At 41.1% G+C, this 27,199-nt stretch overlaps 1 protein-coding gene and 1 non-coding gene across 3 annotated transcripts in view; both read left to right on the plus strand.

The window, feature by feature from the left end:
• The window catches only part of MAML2 (mastermind like transcriptional coactivator 2), a 348,649-nt gene that overhangs the window by 304,986 nt on the left and 16,464 nt on the right, over positions 1 to 27,199 (plus strand). The gene's annotated exons all lie outside the window — the stretch shown is intronic.
• On the plus strand, positions 26,171 to 26,300 carry LOC124506593 (small nucleolar RNA SNORA11). The gene has a single exon (XR_006960840.1). It is a non-coding gene; the product is annotated as a small nucleolar RNA SNORA11 (small nucleolar RNA).

Genomic DNA, 27,199 nt, shown 5'->3' on the forward strand with positions numbered 1-27,199 from the left:
TCTGGTAATAGCTAATACTTGTCTGAACTTACTGGATTAGAAGAACTTTCATACACATGATCTGTTTTAAGTCTCATGAGATCCTTGTGGTTTGGCATTATTAAGATTTCCAGTTCGTATAGAGAGAAACTGAGGCTAAGAGAGGCTAACCAACTTTGACAAGATCACACAGTTTGGGGTAGTGGAGTTGGAGCTGCAAACGCACCTAACCCCAAGGCACAGGCACTCTGCAGAAATGATTTTGTCTACTATTAGAACTCTTTCATTGTCAATCGAAACATTTTCCCCTCACACAACTCTTAATTGTCTGTTAAAAAACAAACTTTCTCCTCACTGTTTTGGTTCTCTAAAATCCTGTTGAAATCTCCTTTAATCCGCTTTTCCCTAGCCTTTGCTCCAGCTATTTTGTGCCCTTGATATACGGATTCTCCATTTTTATGACCATCCTATGTCTTAACTTTCTCTAAGCCTATACAACTGAGCGTGCTTGCCAGATTGGTCCACTTCCAGCCTTCTGCGGCAAAACTGCCTCTTGTTCGTTGCATCTTGTTAGTTAGAGCCCCTGCAACTTAATCACTTGTCTTTTTCCCCAATTTTTCCTGCATTCTCCCCGTGCTTTATTACCCTCTGCCTTGGGCGTCCTGTTTGCCTCCAGCCGGAAAAGCGTGGGCTGCGAACAACTTGTGTAGGGAAACCCTGCCAGGTGGAGAGGCCCTGTATAATGAACGGCCACCCCTGGCCAGGGCCTCGTGTGACTACGTATGGAGTCTGTCTGCATTTCCCTGAGAGCCCCAAAGATCCCACTCCCACAGATGGGACATCCCACGCAGCAGTGTGGTCCTGCTGTGCTCTAGAACATGATCCCACATTCCACATGAGCCCTCCAGCTAGCTGGGTGGTCCAGGCTCCAGTCTGGGGAGCCTTGCCAACTGCTGATGCCTGGCTACTGGGCAGCCGGCGAAGCTCCCACACGTGTGGGAACCGTGCTGGCAAGGCGAGGAGGCAAGACGGGCTGGGTAACTGGGTGCACTGGGAATTAACGTAAGAGCAAGGAGGGCCTCCAGAGGCCTCAAAGCTACCTAGCAACGAAATATGCAAACAGTGGCTCCATCATATGGCAACAGTGCCATCTGTAGCTTGTCCCCCTGCACATTTGCCCATCTCAGCTGTATATCAGGAGGGGAAGCAATGTGGTTGAACTTCCACTTGAGCTTTCAGTCAGTAGTGTAATTGGGTGAACGTTCCACCGGGAGCGTTCTGGCACACCCTCAGCAGAGGTTCTTCGTCCTATCCTGACTGGTTTCCGGGACTTCATGCTCCTAAACTCTCTTCCTCTTAGAACCTTAGTGCAGCTCCGCGCGTACCCCAGATCAGTCTAAAGCTTCAGCACATGCCTGCTGGTCTAGTCCGTCTGTCTATCTGTTCCTTCCTCATCACCCTGACACCGCCTTACATTAATAAAACTGTACAGGAGACTGAGTGCTTCCTCAGACATTCTGTTAGGTGATCCTTACGAGACCCCACGCAGCCTCATTATGGGCCACATTAGGGACATTATTTCAGCTTTATTTTAGACCTGAACAAATAGGCTCAGAGAGGTTGACTGGTCGTCTGAGGTCACACAGCTAGGAAATGGCGCAGCTAGCACTTAAACCCATGTTTTTTGACTCTAAATCTAGTGCTCTTTCTTTTACAGATATTAGAGGAGCAGACAGACAGGGACACTGAGAGTGGACTAAATCCAGCGACTGTCACATATGCTTATAGGGCCAAGTGACCTTTTTTAAATCAGCTCCCCAGTGTCCTTCTCTACCCTCCCCACCAGGCGAAAGACTAATCCTTCTAAAAGCCCCCTGCTCTCTGTTTGCTACCTTAATCCCCAAGATCCCATCTGTTATGTCTCTGAACACAAATACACATGGCCCATTTAACTGCAGTGATTCGGGGAAGAACGAGAAAGGCAGGAAACTGGGACAAAATTCCCTGATTATAGCCAGGCAGGCATTGGAGTTTGGGGACAGATTCAGGACAGGGACTAGCAGTGAGATCATTGTGGCAATAAGAATACAGAGACAGAGAAGCAGTGGGAACACAGTCATTTGATCAGCAAAATGAAATTCACCACAGTGTCTTCAGGGTGCCCTGACCTGTGGATGGATCATATGGTTGGAGAAACAAGGGCAGTTGTAGAGATCCAGGCAAACAGACAGGGTGAGCTGGAGCCGATGATTAGGGCTCAGAAGCATAATCGCAATGCCCCGGATGGCAAGGACAAAGTGCCTCTCACCGCAGACAGTCTGGGCTACAGACGTGGAACTTTAGTCACAGACACATGACAGGGATCCTCCGGCCAGAACCAGCTGCAAGGTGTGAACTTGGTCTTAGGAACCCAAGGCAAAAACTTTGTTTTCAGAACCAGAGACTTGGTTCAGGGCCATACCTGAAACCCAGCCTCAAAAGGCAGAGGGATGCGGAGCCTGGGAATAGGCAGGACCTGGCATTCCTCGGTTCAGAGAATCCCCGCCATCATCCCCCGTAGCCTGTGCTCATCAGAACAAGCAAGGTCATGCCGTAGTAACAAATACCGTCAAAACCCCAATGGCTAAAGGACAAAGTTTTATTTCTTATACAGTATGTCCAAAATGGGGGCGGGGAGACCTGTTCCATGTAGCCATTTATGGATTAAGGGTGATGGAGCAACCACCACTCAGCATTGCCAGTTGCTGAACCAGAGAGAAAAGAGAGAGTCCTCAGAGGTCTTGCATTAGCAAATACGTTCTTAGCTGGAGAGTGACACTCACGTCAGCTCACAACTCATTGGCCGATCACACATCCCCACAATCCTGCCACAGGCCCAGGCGGAGAACTGCGTTCAGGGAGCAGCCCTCAGTGAGGCCCTGATGTACTGGACTCATAATGGATTATTACCTTCCACCTTGGTTGGGAAACTGAAGGCGTGGGTTTTAGACTTTTCCATTCATTTAACAAGCATTTTCTTTTTTTTTTTAATTTTTTTAATGTTTATTTATTTTTGACAGAGAGAGACAGAGCACGAGCGGGGGAGGGGCAGAGAGAGAGGGAGACCCAGAATCCGAAGCAGGCTCCAGGCTCTGAGCTGTCAGCACAGAGCCCAACGCGGGGCTCGAACTCACAGACCGTGAGATCGTGACCTGAGCCGAAGTCAGATGCTCGAACAACTGAGCCACCCAGGCGCCCCTAACAAGCATTTTTCAATCACTGCTGTATGTGATGCCGTTCTGATGGCCGTGTATACAATGACCACACATAGTTCTTCCTTCGAGTCCCAGGTTAATGGGGAAAGGAACAAACCCACATAGTGTGACCAGAGATTCAATAAGGAGAAGCCCAGGATTCTGTGGAACACAGGAGAGGTGATTGGTCTAGGCTGCGCAGTGGGCAGATTAAATTAAGGAAGCTTCATGTTTACATGTTATCGTACTCCTTAACACACACGCACACACACCCCACAAAAGAAAATGGTAGTAAAGCAATAATCCTTGGTGCTGGAGTCTATCCTCTCTCCATGTAGCACACTCGTCCTGTTTCATAGAGGATTGCTTCCGGTTTTATCCACTAAAGTCCAGCTCTAAAATTTTCTCCACCGAGACCTAAAACTCCTATCTCATTCACTCGTCTGGTTAATGCATGAAATCCACCTGTGGAACCCCAAACATTATTGGGAAGCAGGCATACAATACACCCCTACCACCTTACTTCACGGTAAGCCTTAGTATCCGCTCAGTTTCAGTCACCTGGCATACCCAAGAGGAGGGGCTGTGGACCAGCAGCGTCAGAATCACTTGGGAGCCTGTTAAAATGCAAAAACTCCGGACCCCAGCACCACCCCACCATGGCCAAGACCTCCTGACTAAGACTCAGGTTTTTAACAAGATCACAAAGTGATTCACGTGCATATTAAAGTTGGAAAAATACTGACCCAACTGAGGACAAGAGAAATTGACCATGAGATAGATTGTTTTTTATGCCAAAAAAGGGATCTTTCTAAATCTGAGGCACACAGTCCTAATGGGGAAGGCAAGTATGGATTAGGTTTAAGAAGCCAGCAGGGGGTAGAGAGCCCAGGGTGGAAGAGAGTTGCTTAGGAAAAATGAGAATCTGATGAAAGATGGGGAAAGACCCCAGAAAAAGGAGAGTTTTGAGGGTATACTTTACCCACCTTGTATACTCTTTTGCCTAGAGATGGTCTAGGGAATTATGCTGGCCTTTGTTGGACTTTAGAAATGAAATGAGGATTCAGGCCCTTCCCTTTCTCCCTGCTAACTAAATCTGTGTGTGCAAAGCTGTCCCATCTACAGGCAACCCCCGCCCCCGCCTTCTCTGACTTGTACCTCCGGCATCGGCCAGCCGTCTGGGGAGTGAAACGTTGACTAAAAGCTCTCCATAGCCTCATTAAACGGCACTTAACTACCAAATAGCATAAACTCCAGAACTGGGAGACTCAGAGGGACATCCAAAGTCTGCACTTTTGAGTCATGAATGTGGTGGGAAATTTATAAACCAGCAGCTGGATTTTTTGTTTTGTTTTGTTTTGTTTTGTTTTGAACAACAATTTCACCTAAAAGGGACTGCCATGTCCAGTCACCTCCTTCCAATTTCTAAATTTGACCTACTCCCCCCACTGAGCTGTTCCCAGTAGCTTGCCAGTCCCCTGTTTACTCCTAGGTGTCTGGATCTACATCTACATCATTATTACTATTGTTGTTGTTAGCCTTTCTCTGCTGAGTAGCCGTAATGGGCAATTCAAGCGTGTTTTTATAGGGCTCAGAAAGTTGAGTTACCGTAGCCCAAATAAAATGTTCTATGCCAAGAGTTATATCTGAACTGAGCGAATGGCTAATTCTTTCCATAACATTTTTCCATTATGTGGCTCTAACTGTAGGTTATTCAAAAACTTGTCTGTGATTTTTGGAGCATATCCAGGAAGCATTTCTACCCAGAAGACCTTAAGGTGAAGCTAATAGCTTTCTGTCGCAAAGGTATTAGAGACTCAACTCTATAGATACTACATTCAAAATGATAGCTATGATCAGGATGATAACTATAAACTATCATTGGCACTATTATAACTTCACTGGCAATACTTATCAGTAATATTATTTGCTGTATAAACAAAACCAATATACTAAATCACATATATTATGAAGCAGATGAAATACAGTAAGAGTTTACAATCCTAAAGCATTTGCCATTTTTCCTTAAGTGGCTCCTGGGTGGCTCAGTCAGTTGAGCATCCAACTCCTGATTCCAGCTCTGATCATGGTCTCATAAGTTCATGAGATCAAGCTCCATATTGAACCCTGTGCTGATAGCATGGAGCCTGCTTGGGATTCTCTCTCTCCTTCTCTCTCTGCCCCTGCCCCACTTGCGCAAACACACTCCTCTCTCTCTCTCTCTCAAAATAAATAAACTTTAACAAAAACGAATTACTTTTATAAGCATATAAACCTAATAGACAAAAACCCTCCACATCTCATTACTACCTCTCCATTTTTTGCCATCCTTTTCGGCAATATTCCCTGAAAAATGTCTCCAAAAGCCCTGACCCCCACTTCTCTTCTCCCTCTGTTTTGACTCCATTCCATTCAGGTTTTTGTCTCTAGATTTCCAGTGAAATAGCTCTTGTCAAAGCCAGCAGTGATACCCAGTTGTCCATCCTAATGGTCCGTTCTCAGCTCTCATCTTACATGACTTATCAGCAACATTGATCTCTTGATCACTGTCTTCCTGGCACACCTCCCTCCCTTGGCTTTCAGGACATCACTCTTTCACGGTCCCAGGTCCCTTCTGCTGGTTTCTTCTTCATCTACCAGTTCTAAACAACGGGGTTTCCAGAAGTCAGTCTTTGGACCCATTTTCTTCGTCTGTACCTACTCCCTAGGTGATCACATGCAAATTCATGGGTTTAAATATCTCCTCTATGCTGACAACCCCCACATTTGTAGTTTCAGCCTGGATCTCTCTCCTGAATACCAGACTCAGATATCAAGTTGCCTACCTGACAGTTACACTTGGCTGTGTTAAGCTCCTCAACCTTGACATATCCCAAGTGAAATTCTTTACTTCCAACTCCCTCTCTCCTGTCCTCTCCAAAAACAAAGCAAAACTGTGTTTCACAGTCTTCCCCATGTCAGAAAATGATAATGCTGTACTTCCCTTTGCTCAGACCAAAAATCTTATAGTTGCCCTTGATGCCTTTCTTTCTCTCTCACTCCACATTGTCCATTGATTAACTTTCTTGGCTCTGCCTCTGAGCCTGTCTGAAATCCAGCCACTTTCCACTGCCACCACTCTGGTCCACACCACTGTCTCTCCCCTGAACGATGCCTACTGCCTTCCTTATTGGTCTTCCTTCCCCACACAAACACAGCTAATGGAATGATCTTTAAAATGTAAATCAGGGGGCGCCTGGGTGGCGCAGTCGGTTAAGCCTCCGACTTCAGCCAGGTCACGATCTCGCGGTCCAGGTCACGATCTCGCGGTCCGTGAGTTCGAGCCCCGCTTCAGGCTCTGGGCTGATGGCTCGGAGCCTGGAGCCTGTTTCCGATTCTGTGTCTCCCTCTCTCTCTGCCCCTCCCCCGTTCATGCTCTGTCTCTCTCTGTCCCAAAAATAAATAAAAAACGTTGAAAAAAAAATTTTTTTTAAATGTAAATCAGATCATGTCACCTCTCTGCTCAGAATCTTCTGCTGTCTTTCCATACCACTCAAAGTAAAACTTAAGTTATAACAATTGCAAACAAGGCTCTCCAGGATCAACCCACCCCTCCAAGCCCCACCGCCACCCCCACTCTTCCCTCGCCTGCACCAGCCACATCAGTCTGCTTCGGACATGCCAAACATGCTCCCACCTCAAGACTTCAGGCATTCCTTCAGCTATCCCTTAACTTCAAATGTCAAATGTCATCTCCTCCGGGAGGTCTTCTCTGATCACCCTAATCCCTCCCAACCCAAACCTCCAGGGTAGCCTATGCCCCAACCCTGCTTTCTCTTTCTTTATAACACTTAGCATTATATAATATAGTATTTGTTCATATGTTTATTATCTTTCTACACTGAAATGTCTGCTTCATGAAGACCAGGACTCTGTTTTATTTACCGCCACAACCCCAATATATGGCACAGCAGGAACTTAAAATATATTTCTTGGAAGGAAGGAAGGAGGAGAGGGAGGGAGGGAGGGAGGAAAGAAAGAAAGGAAAGGGAAATCCATTCTCATATTTTCAGAGTGGTTCAATTTTTTAAGATTTTATCTACGTGCAAGTTTTCAGATCAGGGATCACATAAACCAAGGCATACCTGTCCATTAAATGGATTTCAATTTACCATTTGCTAACTGAGGGATATTGTATAATTTAGTTGACTTCTCTAAAAGCCTCATTTTCCTCGTCTATGAATTGGGGTGGGGAGAGATAGTGAAATACTCCTTAAAAGACTATTATGAATATGAAGCAGGGTAATGGCTTTAGACTGTTTAGTGATATGCTTCATACTTAGCAAACCCTCCATATATGTTAATTATTATTACTATTATTATTGTCATTACTGGTTATTTCTCATATATTTCATCTTACTAAGTTATTTTAAAAATTCCTATAGCTTAGGGGCACTGGGGTGGCTCAGTTGGTTGAGCATCTGACTTTTGCTTTCAGCTCAGATCCTGATCTCAGGGTTGTGGGACTGAACCCTGAATTAGTGACTGCACTGGGTGTGGAACCTGCTTAAGATTCTCTCTCTGCCCCTCTACCGCTCATGTGTGTGCTCTCTCTCTCTCTCCCAAAAAAAAAAAAAAAAAAAGAGAGAGAGAGAGAGAGAAGAAAAAGAAAAAGAAAAAAATTACTACAGCTTAGTATTGTTTTCACAAATTGAAAATTTTATATAGTTCCCATGTATCACAAGAAAGGACAACTGGAAATGTTTTGACTGGTTCTTCCCCACCCTACCCCACTCCACCCTCCCCCCTTTTTTTTAGCTATTTTAAACAAATCTTTTCCATAGAATTTTTGGCTCTGTTCTTCCCTTCCGTGTTCTAATTGGAAAGCATTCTAAATCAAAGTTTAGTCTTTTCTTCTTTTTCACCATACTAACAGTGTATATAGTGTATCTACCCTTTTCTTCACGTTCCTAAAGCCCATATTTCCGTGCAAATGCACCTTGAAGGGCATTCTGGGTATCCGTATCTAAATGGACACAAGGAACCCTCTACTTATTTCTAAAAGCCCTTGTCAAATATTATGATAATTAACTTACATCCCCACAATTAGTGTTCCTCCTAGAATCTGATCATCTCTGTCGGATATGATGGTACATGCTCTCTTCAAACTTGAGGAGGGAGAGTTTCAAAACATCACAAGCATCAGGTGTAAAAGGTGTAGTGGAGGGATGTCATGTCTCCTAAGGGTGCTGGATGTGGTACAGGTGGAAATTTGATAATCTGGTCACCAGACAGCTTCCTGCCCCTGAGAGGAACAAGGTGGTCAGAATGGCTCTGATCTCCAGTGCCCTGCCCTAGTCTTCCTCCCCCCTCTCCTTCATTCTCTCTCTCTGTCCCCTCCCAACAGGAACTGTGTCCTTGCCCCTCCAATTAGAGTAGGTCGCATCTGTGTGATGAGTCAGACAGCATCTCAGACTCAGGTAACAAGTTCAACTACAGCATTTCACTGAATGAAACTAAGTCTATCCACATAGACAGAGACCCAATCTGAAGTCCTGATAAGAGCTGAACCTTGGGGCCAGTTTCAGTAAAATTAACTTTTAAGCAAAAGGACTTTAGAATCAACCTGATGATGTACTTAAAGGCAGCCCCAAATGCCAGGTTTATGCGTGTTCCCTAGGCACTGCCTTCCTTGACTTCCTTCCATAAGACTCTGAAATGTCATCTCTGTAAAGACCTCTCCTGAAAATATATTCTTTCTTTTAAACTGTAATGACAAAAGTTAAATAATAATTATACTAGACACCGGTATTAACTAAGCCTTGTTAATATGAAGAACTTCATACGCATTATCTCCTTTAATCCCTACATTCATGATCTCCATCTCACTAATGAGAAAAACAGAGATCTTAAGACTTGAGTAACTTGCCCAGGTTTTAAGCTGGGCAAGTGCAAAATTCCTAACAACGATGCCATAATCCCTGCAGAAAATTAACTTCTTTTTCAGTTCACTTTGGTTTATGTCTTTTCTGTAGTATAAGGTATCTTCTACACATTTTGACATACAACGGTCGTAGCTAATATGCTTCCATAAAATTGGCTTTTTTTTTTTTGCCTTCTTAACACTTTCATTTTATTGTTCTTGTTCTTCCACATTTATTGGATTGGCTTAATGGAAAATATGTCTGCAGCTTCATGTTTTTATTTTACCCAACTGGAGTACAGCGTTTACAAAATTCTTTTTACATATAATATCTCACATACTACAGTGGGAATTGGGCATCACACTACTTTTGCAAATGAGGAAACTGGCGTTCAGAAAAACGCGGGGTGCCTGGGTGGCGCAGTCGGTTAAGCGTCCGACTTCAGCTAGGTCACGATCTCGCGGTCCGGGAGTTCGAGCCCCGTGTCGGGCTCTGGGCTGATGGCTCGGAGCCTGGAGCCTGTTTCTGATTCTGTGTCTCCCTCTCTCTCTCTGCCCCTCCCCCGTTCATGCTCTGTCTCTCTCTGTCCCAAAATTAAATAAACGTTGAAAAAAAAAATTAAAAAAAAAAAAAAGAAAAATGAAGCAACTTGATGGCCTGTTACTCGATATCAAATACAGGCCCTTTATCTCCAAATTGTATACCTGCTGCGCTACACCACATTGCTTCATATTTCCATATTATGCGCCGATAGTATATGTTTACCACTGCTTTATAACAAAGACTCTGGCTGAGTGAGTTTTCTTTTATTTATTATACTACTATTATAGCATGGCTCTGAAGTCAGGCTGCCTGAGTTAGAGTTTTGTCTCCATTGCTTACTCTCTCAATGAATTATTTACCATCTCTAAATATCAGTTCTCTTAACTGTAAAATGGGAATACTAATAGGGCTATCACAGAAGGTGGTTACGGTTATGAGATGCGATAGTGCATAGAGTGTCCACTAAAGGGACTGACACATAGTGAGTTCCCAATACATGTTACCTATTATCGTTATTTATGGATAATGACTCAAATAAGCATATATTGGAATTTCTTTGAAATTTTCATACCCCAAGATTTAAAAATTGCTCTAATATTCCATGCTGTCTACACAGTTTTAGAGTCCCTTAATTTGTAATCGATTTAGGCATTTCCCCTAAGATTTTGACGTAAGCTCCCAAATGTTACAAGCTTAGCTTCTAACTGGAATAAGATTGAGGCTAAGCAAACCAGTTGAAGCCCAATATTGTGTTTTCAAAGTGATTTGTGTGAGGTGAAGACAATTTACCCTAACTCCAGAGAAATATATAGCCAGTTAGAGTAGATTATCCTAAGTTAAATTAAGTTAAAGTATTCAGATGGGTTGGTTTATAAGAATGCAGCCTAAGAAAATCTCAAATCCTGAAAGTTTTCCTCCTCTGGTCCATCACTGCTTTCCTTCACAGTTCAGAGTTCACTGTTGTTAGTTTTAAATGTTGATCCCAGGAGGCTCCGGTTAAAAGATGTTCATTTTCTGAATGGGGTGTCCTAATAGGCTGCTTTGATCTTAACATGAGTCAACAACCATTATGTCATCCCTGTCACATACATTTGGGTGAAGAGCTCAGCTACCAATAATAAGGTGGTCTTTTTGTTTGTGGAATGTCATTGTCATTTTCCTTTCCTTAGTGAGTTGAATATAACTCAGGTAAAAAAAATTACAACTGTACAATAAAATACCATATTTATATGCTACAACATACCAGATGCACTGGGAGAATTGCATATTTCATATTTTTGATTGAATTTCGTGCTTTAGTTTTTATTTTGTAGACATACTAGTTAAAATCTTCTACTCAAACCACTGGAGACCGGCCATTAGTGAATTCTGACTGGTTTGAAAAGAGAAATTGATAGGTATAAAGAATCCTTAAGATTATCTCATTTTGTTTTTATGTTATATGTGATGTTTGTTATTGAAAAACAATATATTTGCTGTTAATATAACTGGATTCCTGTGGTAATTTTGTTGATGTTGTTTCCATTAACCCTTGCCTCTCACCTCCTAGAAACTTCTGTCTCATGGCTACTCTTCCTTCTTCACCTGACCTCCTAATTCATAGGTAACGTAGTTTTCATCAGTGATATTTATATGTTAAAAGAGGAAAAAAATAGAACTTCAAGTCAGTCTATTAATAGCAATACATATACCATTGCATAACCAGCTTAGATAAATTGTACCTTGTCAAGTAATTAAAACACACAACAAAAGAGAGTATTGAGTAAAATGATGACCATGTCAGTTAACATTACAAAGCTGCTGCTTTGTGAAACAGAATTATTTGAAAGAGGATTTCTGAAAATTTTTTTACTGCTTTTTAAAGCATGGTGCTTTGCCAACATAGAAGCTATTTTTATGTAGAAACAGTAGGGAAGGTATCTTATGTATGCTGCGCAACTAAATTGTATCAACATATTGCGTTGCTGAAGGAAACAAACAGATTTCAAAGGTTTATTCCAGAAAACAGTGTTTAATCAATTTCTTATACTGTCTTTGAACATAATCTAGTAAGCAGATGTGGAGCTAACGGCTTATTTTGTTCTCTCTGCCTATATCCATTCAGAGTCTGCTAGGCTCAGAATAAAAGTCAAGACATGTGCACATAGAAACTCTGTAGATGTTTGTAGCATTTGAAATTAAAATAGTGAGAAGGCTGCCTGGGTGTCCCTTCAGACATGGCACAGTGGAGCACAGAGACAGGAAATATGCCAGACTGCCTCTGCAGGAGGCTGCTGAGAACACGTGCATCTAGGAACAAGGAACTGCTTAATGATTAATCACTGTCAACCTTTGTTCTCGTTAAAGACTTGATTGTCGGACAAGGCTTGTAATGAGGGACTGTTTTGGTGTCTGTTGCTATGAGATTGTGTTCAGTGATCCTCAGTTGGTGTAAGCCGCTGTTCCCGGTCTGCCCAAGCCGAATAAACTGAATGAAAATGCTCTAACAGTGCCTGCTAGTGGTGCTTTAAGAAGAGGCTCTGGACATTCTGTTTACTGAATGTTAGTTACTCCAGCCCAAAAATAGACAACAGATATCCAAGAGTTTGGCTCGGCTGAATCTCGGCATACAAGATTTCAGCAAAATAATTTTGAGAAACTTTGACAATGAAAGAAATAGATAGAAGGAGATTTTATGAAGTAATGGGAGGAAGACTCTTTCCCAACCACACACACACACACACACACACACACTCAGACACATAGACACCTTTTCTTTTTGGCAAACACAGATATTCAGAAATCAAAATGTAAAGTTGTTACCATTTCTTTTGCCTTCTATAAATAAAATATTGGATTGTGCTTTGCAAACCAAATCCTTAACCACCAAATCATGTGAGAGGCTGAAGTGTGTGTTGGCGTTTTTCTAAAGGCTAAGAAAAAAAATCCCATTTATTCTGTCGTTGACTAGTTAGCTTCTGGACTTTTGCGTAACCATTTTTGTATCTGTATTTTACTGCTATAAAAAGATCAATGGGACATTTTAAAGGCGGGAAAAAAATACTATTTTTAAATGTAAAAAAAAATGATTCTTCTGGGTTGATATGACCTTAAAGAAAAAACTCTAAAGTTCTTATAAACATCATTGGATCATTATCATGAAATTACTTCTAAAATACATCCTTCTGTGGAAGTACTAGAAGATAGGGAATAACTAAAACTGTTGGTGATAATGTCAGATTATTCCTACTAGCCAAATATATTTCTAGCCACAAGTATTTCTCTCTAACAAATAAAGCCTGCTATGGTTTTTTTGATATCTGCATGAAACCACTTTTCTCCTAGTTTGTATCTTATGTAACTGGTTCAAAATATTATGTGTCCTTCCCTCTCTTTCCCCCTGGTCCTCCTAACTCATCCACAGTATAATCAGGGAATTGAGAAGGGATCGTTAGACCTCTAGCAATCTAAAACGTGACCTCTGCCAGCATCCTGTGTTCCTACATAGTCTGCAGGTAACTGAATGTTCTGTTGATATCAGAAATGATCCTATACGACCCAGGGAGCTGCCTCTCCAGAGTGTCCCCCACATGGAAAGGTAGGCAGCGGCTTGGGAAAGTCCTGTTGGTCTGCCCCTGTATCTCTCAGGAGGTTCGCTCTAAATCCTCCCAAATAGGAAAACCTGTTTTTATTTGATTTTTTTAAGTTTTATTTATTTATTTTGAGAGAGAGAGCATGAGCAGGAGAGGGACAGAGAGAGAGGAAGGGAGAGAGAATCCCAAGCAGGTTCCGTGCTGTCAGCAGGGAGTCCGATATGGGCCTGGAACTCATGAACTGTGAGATCATGACCCGAGTTGAAATCAAGAATCGGACGCTTAACCGACTGAGTCACCCAGGTGCCCCCAAACCAGTTTTTATTTAAATCTCTAAAGAGAAATCCAGTTTGCTTGGCAAAATGGTGAGTATATAACCTATAAACATTTCCATTTTCATAGTCTCACCTCGACATTTATATACGTATCCACATATTAAAGATTAAAGAGAGAAAATGTAAATGTTCTCTGACCATAGTATATATCCGCTGAGGTTACAATGAGGAAATATCCTAAATTAAGACAGAAATCAGGAGGTTTACAATGATAATGATAATTATAGCTGGTTTGGCCATTTAAGACGTATTACAGTTTGCAGTAAGTAGATCATCTCCCGTGCTACAAATTGTTCCCCATTCAGTTCATGGAACTACAGCCCTCTAAGGAATATCATTCAATAAGCCATGCTTTATAAATCCTGGTAGGCCTGATTGTTTTTCTATCCTTGACCACAGATATAAACGTTAAGGAATACTCGACCATTCTGTGAGGTAGAGCCTTGAATAGATGTCCTTGGACAGTATTTCTAGTGGCTAGCCTAAAATCCTAGGGGAAAAACACATAGAAATAAATCACTCTCTATACAACACTGTGAATTATTATTTGCATTTAAATAGAAACACAGCAGCCTTCCTTTACTATAATAGATGCTTACAGGTAAATTACCATACTTTTCATGGCTTCCCTAAGAAGTGAAGGGATCATATATCAATATATCAATGCCCCTGTTTTCTTCTACCCTCAAAATACCAGTGTAGTAGTAAGCACACAAGTTAGTTCCACTGATGTTAACTTGACTGAAAGTTACTGACCCCACATAAATAGCCTCTCTTTGATCTCTGTAAGTAATAAGTATGATTAAATTACTAAAATAAGCTATATTATCTAAATGTATTGCTTTTCCTCCTAAAAGCAGTGACCATCTCACTTTCTTTCATAACCAAAGACAGGTGAAATCCAAAGATTAATATCTTCTTAATATGGAGAGCTATATAGCAGGGTATATGAATGAATGGTATATTACCTAGGAGAAAACCATGAACCCACCTGCCAAAAAAGAAATGATTCTGGTAGAGTAAAAAAAAAAAAAAAAGTGTGAGAAAATTGTTCAGATTTAATTGAGAAGTAATGGAAAAGTTGTAGCACTAGGATATAGAAGGACTGCCATACATGAAGACAGCATCTTCAGCATCAAGTGGGATATGTATTTTTTTTTAAAGGAACTGAATTGTCTCCTTTTATGCAGTCTCCATAACTGGTCAGTTGTACATTAACATTACATCTAACAATGTTACTTGGTTTCTAAAGAGGCCAAAATACTTTAGCTTGATTAACCCTCAACATATTGATTAATTTCATCACCTTTCTAAAATGGAATACTAATGTTTGCCCAATACCTTGAAAAAAGCAACTTTGAAAAATGATACTAGAATCCAAGTGGTGTCAATGCAGCTGTGTCTGTAAGGAGAAAACTGAAATTAAGACCTGGCAAGGATTAGATAAATATGGTGAGCTTCAACTAAAGATCTATCAGGTAAATCGGGTCCTTAGAAAAGATAATCACGCTGTGCCTTACCAAAAACAACTGCTTGATGCGGTTAATTTGTTCAGTTAAGTAACATTCTCAAGCCAATTGTTTGGTAATACTGTAGGCAAAGAAGATAGCTGACAGGTTTTAAGTTTCCATGATATCCAATATTGTGACATTTCGCATACTTGGGCCAAGTTCTGTTAAGTTTATGAACAGGCTAGAAATTTTAAAAATTATTTTTATAGGTTTTTTTTTCTCCTGTAGATGGCCAAATAACAATATTTTTAAATTATAAAGCGATTCCAGATTGGCTCAAATTTAGTCACAGTTTTGAATTAAATAATCGGAAATGCTCAGATATATGCTAAATGAACTGTTTCTTTGGATCCAGCCGGCAGCTGAAGAGCTGTAGCAGTCCCAGATGTATATACCCTTTTAAAAAGTACCACATGGAGCTGGAAAACACAAAACGATGTAAACACTGGTAACTGTATGACATATCAGTCTCCCTTCATGCATTCTCTCCTGATCAGCCGTTAGGAACGTAAGCCACAAATGTTTACCCAATTTTAAAATCACTGGACAGTTATGTTCAAATCAAGGATCTGTTTCCAGTTACAAGTAACAGAATCCAATACAATCAAGCTACCCAAATTGCTAAGAAAAAAAAGTTTAAAAGTTCACAGAACACTGTACATGCTAAATTTAAGTTGAAGGTATTAATTATAAGCAAAAAGACTCATAGTATCTTGAATTAACAAGTAATATTCTCAGAGGAGGCATTTTATATGATATTTTATATTAATACTTGTTATTTCACTGGAAGCTTTTCATATATATGTTACTTTCTTAGTAACACCTAAATAATTGCAAATCATGTTATAAATTAAGCTTATCTGATTGTCACGTTATTATTTATTTAGGTGTCTACTTTAGGTCAGGCTTATGTGTGCTGGTGGAAATGCACAGATGAATAAAAAAGTCCGTGTTCTTGAAGTAATAACAGCCTAGTAAGAGAAAACATACATGTAAATAAATAATTGATAGATCCTATAACAGAGATAAATACAGGATGTGATTAGAATTCAAGCAATACCAGTCACCTATGTTGGACACTGCCAAGATAGACCTACCTTATTCTGAATTCTCTATTCAGATGAATTAATGTAAAGAGTTAGCTTATGAACCCAAACTTATACTAGAAATCTTTATAGATGAAAAAAAAGTCTTAAAATTGGTTGATGTCTAAAAATAATTTAATAATCTCCACCATTTTGTAATCCAAACAGAGAAGCTAAAATACGGTGTGTGTGTGTGTGTGTGTGTGTGTGTGTGTGCATGTAAGACATCCCTAATCTTATTACTCAACAGAATTAATAAAACTTTTTGGTAATTTCTCTCTGAATTTATAAACATAAAGAAACAGCAGATCTGGTAATACTTGTACAGCTGATTTGATGAATGTAGACAGACAGATAATCAGACCAAAGAAAGTTGACTTTCCCCATTCTTTTCCACGGTAGACTTTTTCACTTAAGGTTATCATTTTTCTAAAACATTATTTTGGTACTCTGCAGATCAAAATGTGTTTGTATAGTTTGCATAAATAAGATTTGGTAAATAACCTGATTTTCTGGGAATTGATCCAAGTGAAACCTCTAATCTTTTGAAGTTCATCCCTTAGTGATTCTTAGGGAGAACTCAGCTTTTTTGAAGTCCCACTGAAGTATTTAGTGGCTTGCTTTGCTAATTCAAGGGAGACTTCAGGGCTACATTTAACAGAGAACAGATGGCTCCTTTTTAAACGTCCTTTGTGGTCATTATAATAATACATTCGAAAATAGCTAATCATGTTACATTAGAGTAGATGGACACATTTGAAGATATTGACTACAGTCACTGTGCTGTGTCAGTGCATCTAGATTTCTATGTTTATTAGATAACCTGCAATAACCAAGATATTCTCTCATTTCTCTTAAAAGGAGATATGTCAAGAATATGTGGGCTACTTTATAGGTCAATATGTTTTATATATTTTAGCACAGATGGATATAAAAATCACCTCTAGCAAAATAATTTGTAGATTTTTTTCTTACAGAATCAGGGGGGAAAAACAGACTTTTTACAGAATCAATTCAGAAAAGTCCAACATTATTATCAAACCTGTATAGTTCTACATTATGCCTTGCACACTGAAGTATCTGAACGGATGCAGAATTGAGTTTGAATTTTCTCAACGTTCCCATTCCCAAGCTTCAGTGCATTTACCTCAGTCACTTCAGAAGAAAATAACCAGTGTGATTTCCTGCTCCTCACCCCCAACTGCGTCAATCTAGTATTTGTACATTATAGTGACAAAACCGCTGCAAGTTGTGCTGTTAAGTTGCATTCTAGACTCAATGGAAAAAAAGAGAAATTGAATTATTTCATTACAGTGGTATTTATTGTTAGCTTGATTCAATAAAAATGGAATTTCAACAATTCTAGCACTGGAATGGAATTTAGAGATTATAATCTAATTTCCATATCTTAACATTGGAGAAAGTAAGGCCTAGAGAGGTGAAAAGAGAAGGCTACGAAATTAACAAGGTTCTTCCGATTCTGTGTCTCCCTCTCTCTCTGCCCCTCCCCCGTTCATGCTCTGTCTCTCTCTGTCCCAAAACTAAATAAACGTTGAAAAAAAAAACCAACAAAAAAACGAAATTAACAAGGTTCACAGGTCACATGAACCAGATTCCTACAAGAATCAATGAAATAATGTCAATGTGTATAAGTAAGAATAAGTAAAAACTGTCAAGGAAAACCATAGTTTAAAATAAATGCTACCTGTTTTTGTATACTTCCTGTGAGCCAAAGACTGCCACATATTTTACCTAATCTTATTTAAGCCATACAGCAATTGTATAAGTAAGGCAGTATTATTTGCCCCTCAACAGAGAAGAAACTGAGACATAGAGATTTTTATAACTTGCTTAAGAACAATTAATAAGTCATGGAGGAAATATTTAAGCCTAGGCATTTTGACTACAAAGCTTACATTTTTCATCATTACAGTATTTTGTCATGAGATACCACATAAAATATGTGAGGATTTTCTTAGATTCCTCATTTCTCAATCTTAAAGAGATAAGAAGCTAAAAGCAGTCTATACAATTTTCATTAAAGAAATTCCAGAGTCAAAATTCTACACTTTTTTTTTATTATTATTTCCAAAGGAAAAATCTGGCATTACTTCCCAAGTGTTAGAAGCAACCTCTGGAAATCGGTTTTTAAAAATTCCAGATTTGTTGGGGCACCTGGGTGGTTCAGTCAGTTGAGTGTCTGACTATCGATTTCAGCTCAGGTCATGATCCCAGGGTCAGCTGGGATTGAGTCCCGCATCAGGCTCCACGCTGAGTGGAGAGCCTGCTTGAGATTCTCTCTGTCTGTCTGTCTCTCTCTCTCTTAGATAAAAAAAAATTCCAGATTTGTTTCATATATAATTTGGACATCCTTTTGATTTAAGAACCAGCCCCTTAAGAGGTATTTCCTTCCTTTTGAACTGTAGTGTCCTCTACCCCTTCTTCCTTCTCCATTACTACTTCTTTACTGGATTGCCTTCACTTTCAATGAGAACAGAAAATGTTGATATTTATCTCATCCCAAACCATAACATGTTCCAAGCGCTTCTAGAGGAATAGCACACTTTTAGGGTATAAAACTGGTTCCTGGGGCGCCTGGGTGGCTCAGTCGGCTAAGCATCTGACTTCAGCTCAGGTCATGATCTCAAGGTCTGTGGGTTCGAGCCCCGCATTGGGCTCTGGGCTGACAGCTCGGAGCCTGGAGCCTGCTTCAGATTCTGTCTCCCTCTCTCTTTGCCCCTCCCCTGCTTACACCCTCTCTCTCTCTCTCTCTCTCTCTCTCTCAAAAATAAACAAACATTAAAAATTTTTTAAAAAGCAGTTCCTAGTGTGTGCCCTTTGAAATGAAAGTTTTTGTAGAGAGGATTTATAAGCCTAAGGGAGAAGGGAGAAGAAGAAGGGATTAGTATCAACACAATTTATAGAATAAACTCAACAAGGGTCTAGTTACCCTTAAACACAATCCTCTAACCTTGTTTTAATTGGTAGAGGCAGTGGTGAAATGCTTAGCTAAGTGACTTAACACTGATCATTGTTGCTTGTTGGTTTATTGCTAGTATTATTATAAACATCACGCTATCCTCACTATGTGATGATCAGAAATTATATTCTGTTTAGTCCAGTACCTTAATATGTGTGTCTTTGATACAATGATGATTCAATAAACATCAAATTTACTTAAAAGGAGACATTAACATTTATTTCATGTCTATACCATACCGGATACTATTATACTATATTACTCACCTCACTTAACTTTTTGCCATTTATTGGGGTAATATTGAGATAAATATTATTACTCCCATACAAGTTGGAAAAAAGCAGAGGTGGGATTTGAACCCAGCTCTGTCTGATCCCAGAATCCACTTTTCACTATTGCTGCCTACCCACTCCAATTGCTTTTAGAACAGAAGGATATTTTTAATATATTTTGCCAATAACCTTATTTTATTAAGCCTTTAAGGTACTTTGCATTTTAAAGGCATATGTGTAAAATAAAGAGAGAGAGAGAGAGAGAGAGAGAGAGATGTCTTAATCTATCAAATGGGAATCATAGGGGCACCCGGGTGGCTCAGTAGGTTAAGTATCTGACTCTTGATTTCGGCTCAGGTCATAATTGCACGGTTTGTGAGATCGAGCCTGTGTCAGGCTCTGCACTAACAGCACAAGGAGCCTGCTTAGTATTCTCTTTCTCCCTCTTTCTCTGCCTCTCACCTGCTTGTGCTTGCTCTCTCCCCCTCTCTCAAAATAAATAAATAAACTTCAAATAAATAAATAAAATGGGAATTACAATTAAAACAGAATTATTGAGGAGATTAAATGAGATAATAAATGTCAAACCCTCAACACATAGCCTGGTACATAGCTTTCAAAGATGGTAACTATTGGTAGAAATTATTCTCCACCGGTGTGCCTTCTTCTTGCCTTCCAACGTATCTGCTACCCATCACCATCACCACCACTACCATCATCATCATCATCATGTTCTCCACCATCCCTCACCACTAGCTCTTTCCTTCCTAAAATATTCTTCATGCTGTGGGTCCTTCTAAAGTGGTGCACTTATAAAAGCAACACTGGACTTACCAGTGCTGCTCAGCCTTTGCCTCCCTCTCCTACGTTGGCTTTCCAGGTGCCTTTGAAAAGAGCTAACATTTTTATCCCATGTGCCTTATGGCAGGAGGTTCTGTCCCCATTTTCTGCTTCACATGGATTCTTCATTTATGTATGTATTTATTTATTCCCCCAAAACCCACAGACATGTATGGAAGGTCTGCTGTATACTGGGAAAAACATGGCGAACATCCGAGCCTTCTAAACACTTCTATTGGGAGGTAGATATAAGCAAACAAGCAGTTGTGATACAGAGTGAAAAATGCCCTCCTATGAGCCAGTACCAACTGTTATGGAAGCACAAAAGAGGGGCAGGCACTGAACAGCACTGGGAGGCCGGAGGAGACGTCCTGAAAACTTGACATCTGAACTGAGCAAAGAAAAAAGAGTGATCCCTTGGTAGGGAGGAGCAGGGGAAGAGGGCTCCCGGCAGAGATGTTGTGAGCATATGTGAAAGTGTGGAGAGGAGAAGGAGCTCTGTGGGTTTGAAGAATTGCAAGTAGTTTAATATCACTAGAGTAGAAAGTGAAGACAGCATGTGTTGAGAGATGAAACTGGAAAAACATGCAGAGACCAGATCATGGAGGGCCTTCTGTGCCATACTCAGGAGCTAGGACTTGTTTCCAAAGGCTGAGAGGAACCATAGATGGCTTTAGGCTGGGGGTACAGTGTAGAGAATGTATCCAAGTGGAAAATCATTTCGTTACTCTCATAAACACTAACCTTTGAGGGGTAGGAGGTGGAGTTCTCAACGTGAGGTCAACGGATGGTCTGTGGATGTTTAGAAAATTTGTAAACTCCCTGAAAATGTAGACACAATTGTTAGTTGTATGTGTACTTGGGGGTAAGAAAAGAGAGGCAGAATCCATAGCTTTGTGAACCCCTCAAAAGGCACTGTTATCCAAAGAAGAGCTTGAAACCACTGCTCTAGGGATAAAAAGCTAAAAGCTAACTTACAGAGCAGAAATTTCAGGTCCGCCACAAAGAGCCCTTCTAAAGTTAAAGAGTTTCTCTTTTAAGAAAAATTTCTCATTCCTTCCCCTGAGTTACCAAACTCTTCCCACTCCACCCTGACCCACTGACGTTTTGTTCCTGGCCACTCTCCCACCTAAATGCTGCTTCCTCGCTCATGGAACTGATCTTCTGTGCCAACCCATAATAAGTGTCCACCCCAGAGGCTTAGAATAGATGCAGTGTCCTGGTGACTTGAAAATTGGGTAACATCTGAAGGATGAACTCTACAGTGACCACAAAATTCATTCTAATCATTTGAACCAAACAGATTATAAACATATGATCAGGGTTTCCCTGCAGGGTAAGTGGGAAGGTTCTGAGCAAGTGAAGAAAAATGCCCTATTAACTAGAAAGAGAAAGCAGCTACTATTTGTAATTGCAAAGGACAAAGAAAAATACTAACTCAGATACAATCTTCTGTGTTTGCATACTCCACCTTGCAACATTTGCCCTACCCCGCCCCAACCCCCACAAGCTAGTTCTTTTTTTTTTTTGTTTAAGGTTTATTTATTTATTGTGTGAGAGGGCAAGCATGCGCACACAGGCATGCAAACAGGGAATGGAGAGACAGACAGACAGACAGAGACAGAGAATCCCCAGCAGGGACCACACTGTCAGGACATGGGGCCCGAACTCATGAACCCATGAAATCATGACCTGAGCCGAAATCGAGAGTCAGACACTGAACCAACTGAGCCACCCAGGTGCCCCCAACAAGCCACTTCTATCAGACAAGCTAAGGTTCTCCTAAGCAGATACATTTTGTTCCATGCATCGCTCCTTAATGTTTTCCTGGATTGGGATATGTGTTCTTCATCTTTTAGTGAGGTCTGTGACCTCGTGCAAGTCAATTCCTTAACCTTTCTGGGCAACGTCTTCATCTGTAAAATGAAGTCGGATGAAAGATCTGTAAGTTCCTTCTCAGTTCCCAGTTTGTAATCATGGCTGGAGTGGAGGGCGATTGTGAACAGACGTCATGATAGGTATTTCTCACTGCCGACTTGCCAGTTCTTTCCAAGGATTGCTGGGCACTTTGTTTCAGGCATTTTATCAATTTAATATAAAAGACCAAAGTACTTAGCATTCCTTGGCCAGTACAGCCAAATAGTGCAAGGGTCAGCAAACTTTTTTCCATTAAGGGCCAGATAGTAAATATTTTAGGCTTTGTGCACCGTAGATCTCCATCACAGCTCTTTAGCTCTGTTGTAGTGTGAAAGCAGCCACAAACAATATACAAATGCATGTGCATGGCTATGTTCCAATAGAATCGTATTTACCAAAAAAGGTGGCAAGCTGTGTTTGACCAGTCTTGCCATAGTTTGCTGACCCTTCAAATAGAAGACAGGCAGCCTGACGACAGGAGTGTTTTATCCCCTCAGTCTTTGGGTTTGGAAGTTGTTTCCTGGACGATTTCCTGGTAATTGTTTTGTGGTCATTGTTGTTGTGTCAGAACTATTCAATTATTTTAGCCACACAGAGCCAGCTCACTATCTGTGCCTCAAGTAAATAACTTAGTGGGGCTGCCAGCTTGCAGGGAATCTGAAATGGTTAAGGCAACTTGTTTCTCAGGCATAGAGATAAATAAATGGCTTCATAAGTAGACAGTTCAGAAGATGAATAGCCTGGAAGAACAGTTGAGCAGTTAGTTCATTGAGACAGGGAAAGAAGAGGGTAAGAGAGAAGGGGGGTGGGGAGAAAGATTGATTGAATAGCAAACCCGTTTATGAGATCTACTGTACAAACTTGCCCAGCTGGGTACTTTATCTTGAATTTGTTTTGCAAATTGCAGATGCCTAGCTCTGGAAGCCAAGAAAAAGAAAGGGCAGTCATCCCACGCCAAAATACTCTCATGGATCCCAAGTAACTTACATTACTTCATTTTTGTGGGGGGAAAAAATCATTATATGTCCCCTTCCAAAATAAGTTCAGAAAAAACAGAGAGCCATTTTACCCAGATGCCCAGAAGAAGACAAATATTTTTTAGAGTGTTGTTTTTTTTTTTTTTTTTTTCCTTTTAATATTAAGAGAACAATACCTGCCTGGTAACTTTGCTTGCTTTGTGAAACTTACCATGGCGCACTGTTCAGCGCATTAACAGTAAAAATGGCTGAATTCAATGAGTCTTAGTATTTCAACATATTTCAATGAAACCAGGGATATTTTTGTTTGCTGCTTTAGGATGTGTCTAGGTGGACACTGTTCTACCTTTTGCTGAAATCAATCCTGCTTGACAGAGACTTTGCATTGTATTAAATGAAAGAAAGAGGTAATCACAGCATTTTTATTAACATCTTTTAGAAAGATCTCTCACGTGTTAAGCATGACTTACAAAGACATTTTATCAAAGTAAGACCCAATGGCCATGCCTATCCTCTTGATGTTGGTTACTAAGATTTACAAGATTGGTTTCATACAGTGTCTTTACATTTTTATCCCTGAAATATTAAAGAAGAGGTTTTGGTGAAAGAGCTGTTATGGATAGAAAAGTGGAATTTATTTCTAATTTCTTTAATTTGGACATTTTTTCAAAAGGACCTCAACCTAGCTTTGAGAGAAATAGAGTTAATAGCAGGAAGAACAAGTCATTTGTCCCTTAAGGAAAGGGGTGCCCATTTACAACAGTTCAAGTATCTCCTTAATTTTCTACCAGGTCTTGTAGACATAGTTTACCTCCTTGTTGAGTTAGTGCTTCCTGTAGTAATTCATGGACATGATACTAAGTCAACAAAGTAACACGTTTGGGAAAGCATTCTTTTACCATATTTTCCCATTAAAACATGCTTCCAGCTTCCTATGAATGTAAATCAACTTCACATGTTTGGATTGCCTTTGGCATGACAAACTGGTTTCATCATCACACACCTGATTTACCAATGGTTTTCTAGCATCCTTGAGACCATTCTGGAAGGTAAATTTTCCATCAGTAGTCCAGCTGGAAACTTGAAAGTATAGACGAGCTGCAAGGTTTTTCAAGTAGGCTACATGGACTTTGATCTCCAAGGCATAGAAGAATGCATGATACATAGTAGATGCTGAACAAATAATTGCTGAATAAATGAATCATTGAAGAACGAAGATAACAATTCTAAAGACATAGCTTAATTATTGGGAGAACTTTATTAAAAGAGTACGGATATGCTTTTATTGGCCTGGCAGTCCTACGCTAGATGAAAAGAAGGATCAAGAAGCTTTAACCATATCTCAACACTCTAATTCAGTGGCTTAACTAATACTATAACAGGACTTTAAACTCTTAAACACACACACACACACACACACAGATGTGAAAAACTTTAAGTGCATATTCAATGTACATGTATATTAAATCCCAGGAGGATAGGATCAGAAGCCTAATTTGTCGGTTAGCATCAAATACTAACCTAGAAACAGAAAACACACACACACAAAATGAAAGATCATTCAAAGTCAGGATTTGAACCAATCACGTGGCTATTGTTTGATGCTAAATCAACCTTGAACACCAGTTTCTCTAGGAAACTGGGTTTTCTGTCATATAAAAGATGACATCAATGGAAGTGGCCTAATTCATTCACAACCACACGCGCGTGTGCATACACACACACACACACACTTTTCATCGATAGGCTGAGGGTGTGCCATTTTTACCATGGCCTTCACAAGTTCACAAGCTCTTAAGGATAAAATGAGTGTTGAGATAGAAACAGATTGATTTCTATTAGGCCAAGTTCTACGGGAATGAATGTAAGGCAAAGAGCGAGGCCGAATCTGGAAATCAAAGCCGACGCATCAGAGCATATTTTTCTTTCAAAATATTATATGTACTAAAGTTTGCACAACATCTTGGCAATGACAGCAAGCCTGTGTAAGGAGGTGTTTCGTGTTTCCTCGCTAACATAAGGGCAAAAGAATGTAGCAGCAGCCAAATATTACTTCAATCATGAACTGAAGGAATGTGTAGGGTAGAGTACATGGTAAAGCCTGTAGGCCAGAAGCTATGAGGCTTCAAAATCTTTTACAAAATTCCAAAAGAGAGCTTATCTCTTATTTTTATATCCTTTGGTATTGTAAAGGAATGAAACTAAATTTAGCACAGTCCATCTGTTTGATTAGAGAAAGGAACATAGTTACATTTTCTTGGTATGCAGATCTTTTCTGAATCTTAGAAGGGGCTAGTTTTCCAGATTTCACTGGAACTTATTTTGAAGTTCGCTAATTTTGCCAACACTAAGCACTCTGCCCACCTCTTTCTCTGCATTTGTCCCCTTTCTAAATAATTTTTTAATGTCTAGAAAATAGAAAACTGCCTAGCATACAGGAGGTAGTCAGTAAAATGTATCAGATTCCCTCATGGACGGATGGCTGCATAGGTGACTAGACTAGGCACTGGAAGGTCTGGAATTTAATCTTGAAGCACTCGTGGGTATCATACCACCTGATGGAAGTCATACACCTGATGGCTGTAGGAAATTTGAGGTTCATGGGGTACGTAGTGTGTGCACCTTAGATTCCCAGATAAACTATAAGCCAGAGATCTGAGTCTCAAATGCCTACATGAGCCAGGCAAGTAATAGAAATGAGGAAAATGGGGGGTGTCTGGGTGGCTGAGTCGGTTGAGCACCCAACTTTGGCTCAGGTCATGATCTCATGGCTCGTGAGTTTGAGCCCCACATCAGGCTCTGTGCTGACAGCTCGGAGCCTGGAGCCTGATTTGGATTCTGTGTCTCCCTCTCTCTCTGCTGCTCCCCTGCTTGCACTCTGTCTCTCTCTCTCTCTCTCAAAAATAAATAAACATTAAAAAAAATTCAAAAATGAGGAAAATGGGCAGATACAATAAAATAAGAAATAGTGGGGACTGTGGCCCATGGAGAAGCGCAAGGGCCAATTTATGTTTCAAATATGATGGGTGTGCTCAGAGCAGGGGGCCTGCAGAAATGGCCCCGCTGTTTATAACACACCCAACAGCAATCTGGGTTCATTATGACAAGGGGCACAAAATGTGTGGCCTTCCTATGAACAGATACCCTACACGTGTCCCACCCTGCACCTCCATGTGGCTCTGGGCAGGACCGGCAGCCTAAGGCTTTGTAGGCCTCAATCCCAGAGGCAGAAACTCTGAGAGTGAGCATGAGAGTAGGCAGGGGCTGGAGGGCAACCCTCCCACAGGACCCGAGCTGCAGCATCAGGGCTAGGAAGGGGCCCCCTGGGAACCGCTGGTGCAGCCCCAGGTCGGCAAACGTTTACCTTCCTCTTGCACGGAGGTACCTGAAATACAAGGCTCCCAGTAGCAGCCGACCGGAGGATGAACTCCTCTGCGGCCTGAGAGCGCACCACGAGACCAGCAAGATGAGGGTGCAGAGACTCATCACCCAGAACCAGAACCAAGACCCCCAGGAACAGAAGGCTCGGTTCTCGAAGGCCGTGGATGACAGGTTCACGACGATGGGTGTGGATATGGCCGAGGAACCTGCCGGGGCCCAGAGGAGCACCCAGAGAGCATCAGGGAGGAGGCTCTGATCGGAAGGTGGAGCCAGGACGACATACAGGGGGAGCCCCTGACCTGGGACAGGGAGCGAGGTTTTGCCGATCCCTGAGCCAGATCCAAGCGGTGCCTTCTGAATAGCACCCGTGCCAACAGGGGAGGCGCTTGGAGAGCTGGCGTCAGCAGTGAGTGGCACCAATGATGGGGACAGCACCAGCTCCGCCATCCAGACCAGAAATGCTGCGAGAGCGAGTGCCAACTTCTGCCGGATCCCACGATGCTGACGATCCGCGGCAGAACAGCTCACCACGCCAGAGCGCCTCCACAGAGTCCCTCTTAACACAGCTCTCTAGGCAGCTTCTCCCTGCCCATCCAAGATGGCATGCAAGGCGAAGCTGTCTTTGCCCTTCCTGCTTTTGTCGCGTTTTCATGTTTTGGGTATCAGTGTTC

Source organism: Lynx rufus, unplaced genomic scaffold (assembly GCF_022079265.1).
Source record: "Lynx rufus isolate CCGP_SWC_20201006 ecotype Redwood Valley unplaced genomic scaffold, mLynRuf1.p SCAF_9, whole genome shotgun sequence".
Lineage (NCBI taxonomy): Eukaryota > Metazoa > Chordata > Mammalia > Carnivora > Felidae > Lynx > Lynx rufus.